Genomic DNA, 6,268 nt, shown 5'->3' with positions numbered 1-6,268 from the left:
TAGCGTTGTAGGAAGCAAGAAGAAAATATGCCTAATTAAACAATTCAGTCTAGAGAATACGAAATCATTAAAATTATCCAACTTAAGCTAAAAATTTGTTCCGTCATTAGTTTTATAAAATGGTAAATTATCCCATGAACATTTTCTCTGAATTATCTATCTAAACATTTAATGTTTAGGTAATAGTAAGTTGTAGTGTGGCGTCGAATCGCATTTGACTATGAACACCACTACAAGGAGGTTGCGTACCAGAAATCAGAAGGCCGTTGCAAGTTGTAACGAGATATATTCGTTGGCGATCTTGTGGTATCGAAATAATACCGAGATCGTGCTAAAGAAATACAAATGGAATCAGTGGGCAAACGTAAGAGCGTACAAGGTCGCAATCAACGGAAGGATAATGGAAGAATAATGGATGTTTTTAGTACAGTTAAACAAACAAGTAAAGTAAAACAATCACTGGTACAATTGGTTATAATAATAATTGTTTCCATTACACCAATCGCGTTCTCTTGATAAAAGTAGGTCACTACACAGTAATCAAAGTCAATAGAACACCACGAAACTAAACTAAAGAATTATTAGTACTTCTTCAAGTGCACCGATGTCTCAGTCGTTCAACTATTAATTAATAATTTTTAGTTTAAAATTACCCTACGCCTACTTCGATTTTGACAACCGAGTAGTACCACTAGTCTTCATACTTAGATTATGAATTAAAGTCAAGTAAAAGAATCTATAAATGGTTACTAAGTTAATAGTAATTATAATACCAAGTCAATATCACTTTGTAATTAGTTAAAGAATATTTTCATGATGATTCCAATAAAATAAAAAAACTAATTTAATGCTTCATACAAAATTATGATAAAAGAGATACCGATCATTATAATCAATTACTTTTAACTATACTTAGATAGTTTTTTCTGAGATTTAATAATATGAGATTAGTCAAAGTTATATCAATAATCTTTCATGTTTCATTCAGTTAGACGATTATATAAAATGTAAAATGACGATTATAATATCTAATTTGACCTACTTTAATAAATGTGATGACATGAAAAGTACATCAAAGTTCTTTCTGTTTAACATTCCAAAATTACCACATAGATATTAAACAAAATCAATATTAGTCATTAATCTATTGAAAATAGCTTTTGTTTTGACTAACAGTATATCAATTTATAGAAACAAAGATAGTGACTCACAGGTATAGTCGAATTATTTAAAAGCAAAAGTGATTAATTGACTGAACTACTGAAATATGTTATGTCAGTAATACCGTTCATAGTTTTCAATAGTTGATATTATGAGTCAGTTGAAGCTAGACCACCATGGAAAACCTGAAGGCAATGGACAGGCATTTCGCTCTATTGTGGGACTCCTTAGCAGTGTGTATCCACGATCCCGCCTCGTGGGATTCGAACCCGGGACCTATAAGTCTCTCGCGCGAACGCCTAACCACTAGACCACTGAGTTGGCCGGCATCAGACGGTGTTAATGTCTAACTTCAACTAATCCACGAAATTGTGCGACACATCCATCATTGTCATCAGTGAGTTACTATCTCACAACTGATTCGGCTGAACTCCACTGATCATTGCTTCTCACTAGAACTCTGGGATATACATTTTGAAGCTAGCCACTGGTGAGCATATGTTGACTAGCATCAGAAAGGGTTTTTGCGGAGATTATCAGTTCTTCTTACAGTTCAAACGCCTAGGTTAGCAAACCAAACCATATTGCTTGCAATTCACCTATATTAGTTACTTTAATTGGCAATATCACTTTGTTCTTCACTAGTGAAGACTGATAGATTATTTAGTAATGTTTCTTTATCTTGAGACAGTAAGAAGGTATCTTATAAAAGACCAGTTTTCCTCTTGTTATTTAACATTTGGAGTGTTATTATTTCGCCACTCCATAATTCTAGGCTTATATCTACTGCAATGTAAGCGCTTAATCTATCAGTATAAGATTGCAGAGATTGTTAGGTTCCACTGAAATCATGAGCCGATTAATGTTAGGCCATCATTGATTGGTTCATGATCTCAATAATATTTAATCTGTGTTTTATTAATTGAGGAATTCAGCAAAACCTCTTTCTTTTGTCTGTGAATATCTTAACAGTTTATTTGTTATTGTGAAGCATGGGGTTGTTTTTCTGATTGTGAATAGATTTTAAGAAGCTTACTTTTGGGCATGGTTAGTATTACTATTTCTTTCATGTAGTATCTCAATTCAGAGTAGTTTCGTAGCGAATGAAACTGTTTATTCACTGCTGAGGTATCCCCCTTCTATCCCATCAATTTGGATGATATGAAAAGCAAAAAAAAACCAACAAACAATGAATAGTGACTAACAATGTAAAATATGAGTGTTATGATCCTGGACTTAGACTGATTTCACTAGAGAGAAGCACTAATCAGGATTTGATTCTGTAATTTTTTGAATCAATTGACCATGAGCTGTGACCGAGATTATTTAAACGCTTATTCGTCAGGATGTAGCTTTCTTTCTACCTCCAGTAGCGTTTACTAAGAAAACAGGAAGGAGACACCAGTCTAGATTACTCGACATTGCGTGCACTATGTTGAGATATGATGGTGGATGGAAGTAGTCAACAACCTAGACTGGTGGTCACGTTGCAACTTGGTCGATAGGATTCGATCTGCATTAAGAAGGACCTGACATACATGACATTGATCATTACCCAGTGGTTAACCAATTGTAAGTATATCTCAGTCCTACAGGAGGTCAGTTGCGGCCCGAATAGCTCAGCGGTAACGTCTCTCCGTCAGAGAGCATCGGTTTCCTCAAGATTACAGGTACACCTTGCTGATGAGTGCCATTTAGCACGAAACCTAGGTCCAATGTTTCCTGTTGACTATCTCCAACCACCATCTTATTCGAACCATACCATAAATCAAAGTATTTGTAAGAAGCGCTTTAAGCAGTATCTGTATAACTTCATCTCAAAAGAATTCATATTAGTTTCTAAGACGTGATCAGTTTTGATAAGAGTATCATTTAGTTAAACTTCGTTTGATTTTTCATGTATATTTTTTCCAACCAAATTTTATTGTTTAATTTCTAATCTGTATGTCTTGAATCAGTCTACAGATTTGATGTATTCTTCCTTTTCCCTTAGTAACCCTTTCATCACTTCTCAACTTTAATTATCAATCGCCTGACATTTTACCTAAATATAATTAGAAACAAACAATATTTCAACTGTAAATATTATTTACTAAAACTCATACGACATACCATGTAAATATGGCAAAAAAGCGACTTGATATTCAATTAGTTGACTACTAGAGTATCATAGAAACAAGATTTATCAGAGATATTTATATAGAGAGATGACGAGAAGAAACAGAACCTTTGGATACAAGTTAGCAGTTTCTATTATTAGGATAATATTATAAAACTGATTTTAATCTAAAACTTTTATTGTTGTCGCCGTAAATTTGTACTGAGATGAAGAATTTCCTGTTTCTTCGGATACTTAAATCTGTTTTATTCAGTACTAAAGTGTAACACATATCTATTGAATTATGATTATTCGAACAATAGTTGAGTTTTACCCTGTAGATCTGAAGCTAGTTTTGACGATAAAATGAATATCAGCTGAATAATGATAGGTAGTATCAGATAGTTATTTTGCAACGATTTGAGACTCCTCGACAGGAGATACAATCGATATTATGCATTATCAGTCACAACTTTTAGAACATACAATCAGGAAGTATTTGTTCCACCAGTGATTCCAAATAAATTGCGAGTGACATAATGCTATCAACATAGAATGTCATAGTTAGGCAGTTATTTTCACTCTCAGGATGAAAGCCTCCAGATGATTAATAGAGCAGATACAGTGAATCCATTAATTCCCGTATAATGTTTTCGTATCAGTATGCCTTTAAAGCCTTTCCTAAGGTACATCTTACTCAGTGACCTCAGATGTGACTGTTTCAACAATATCTAGAAAATCATGGAAACTACAGGATTATTGAACAATTGTTTCAATTCATTGAAGAATAACGAATTAGTGTAATTCAGGTGAGCTGGATGGTTTAATTAACTAAAAATCTGAGTTATGATCAGATTCGGTTCAGCATACTATATATGGCTGATCAGATATATATATATATATATATATATATATATATATATATATATATATATATATATATATATATATATATAGTTTAACTGAAAGCACATCTAACATCTAGTGTCATTAGGTGAAATTCGATTTTAATCTAACTTCAAACATTACAATCTCCCTCTTTCCCTCCTTGACTAAATGTCACAATGATACAATAAATCTTTTGCCTATATCTAGAAAATGTATCTTACAAAATCTTAATATCTTATTGTCAGCAGTTTATATATATGGATTAGATTCAATATCATTTCTAAAAAAGTAATTTTTTCAAATTATAACCTTAAATTGGTTAAACATGCTTATAAGTAGTTATATATTTGTTAAATACTAACTGTTTTCAGTCAGAAGTTAGGTCTTTTGATATTCTTAAAGCTCAGTGTGATATCATATACTGGTAAGGGAGAATAAATTTTATCTGGTATTTGGTTCTTAATTGACCAACTATATATTAAACATTTTCGAACTTACATCATTTACAATATTAGGGTTTTGTTAAAAAGATCTATGGTTCATAAATTTAAGCGTTCAACTTTACCGTAATTGTTTATAAGTCTGAACTATCTTCTAACTAATGCAGTATTGGTATACAAATAAAATTAATGGTTTTAATCTAATTGACGCGGTTTACCACCTGAAAGATGGACAAAAAATGATTGAATTCTTGCTTTCATTACTGCAGTTTTGATTTTAATATGAAAGCACTATCACGTAAATCTCTATGGATGCTGAATTTAAAAAAAAGAATCCAAGTTTGTAGCCTTTACTGACTAGAAAGAAGCTAAGTAGAATTATTTCCTTTTTGTTTATATTCATGTCTGGAACTAACCAGTCACTGTTACCATACACGTATCTTGGGCAGAGACACCATGATATTGCCTCTATTTATTAACAAATTAGAATTGTGGCCAGTGGTGGGATCCAGAATGCGCAAGCCGTTATATTCAGGATTCATTTAGTGGATGTGTCAACATGCCGGTGTTGACGTTCATCCGTGATTCAAACATACTAGGTTATAATATTTTTTAAGACTACTTTATTTGTGAGATTGCTCAATCTGAGCAGAAATTTTGTCTAGCATATCTACCGTGATATAGACAATTCATGAGGAATAGAATATGATATATATCTCAACGGATTTTTTCGGTTTTCATAAATAAAAACTTGTAAGTATAATTTTTACCATTGAGTGTATGCTATAGCCGAAAGTAAATGAAAACCTATTAGAATAACAGTAACACGAAACTCAACAAAGATCTCTTTCAACTAATTATAGTTATACATTTGGAAGCATACAGTAACATATTCATAGCCCAACTTTTCGACAGAAAACAATAACATACCATGAAGTTAGTTGGATAAGGCGGAAACTGACACACACAACTCCCAAACAATAATCCTCAGTGATGAAACCTACAAAGAAAGTAGCAGTGCGGAAAAATTGATATTTTGAAGACTTACTGAAATGAAACATCCCCGTATATATGGCAACAAAGAATGACCATGGGATACAGAGAATTAGCAAACTAACAGTATCGACAACCAATCAGAAGAAAGCAAAGCTTGTGGGAAAATATGGATTTGGAAAAAGTACTTTGGGTTGTCGTTACAGGAAAGAACTTAATATATATTAACAAAACTGCATAACTTCTGATTTCCCTAGTACTAACTCTTCGCATTACTTAATCAATCAACGGTTGGCCGGAATACTGGAATCGATAAGAAAAGACAAGTAAAACAATTATAATCCCATGAAAAGGAAGCAAAAGCAGATTGACATCGCAACATAAGCACTTAATGAATAGAAAAAAATGACGATTACGGATTTAAAATTACGATTATCTTACAAGCCATGATTGACGAAGGTGGTATGTACAATTTTAATGCACAAAACTAGATCAATTGATGAGCGCGTACAATCATAATAAATAAATTTGTACATTGATAATGGTGAGCCAAACAGAAGTATACAAATGAGAAGGTCAATCGATGGCAATCAGAAGTGACTTGGAGGACATGTGCATATCATTGGCTAAGAAACGGATTGATTTGCTAAGGGGTAGGGATATATATATATATATATATATATATATA

This window comes from Schistosoma haematobium, chromosome 3 (genome assembly GCF_000699445.3).
Source record: "Schistosoma haematobium chromosome 3, whole genome shotgun sequence".
Lineage (NCBI taxonomy): Eukaryota > Metazoa > Platyhelminthes > Trematoda > Strigeidida > Schistosomatidae > Schistosoma > Schistosoma haematobium.
This window is presented reverse-complemented; position numbering follows the sequence as displayed.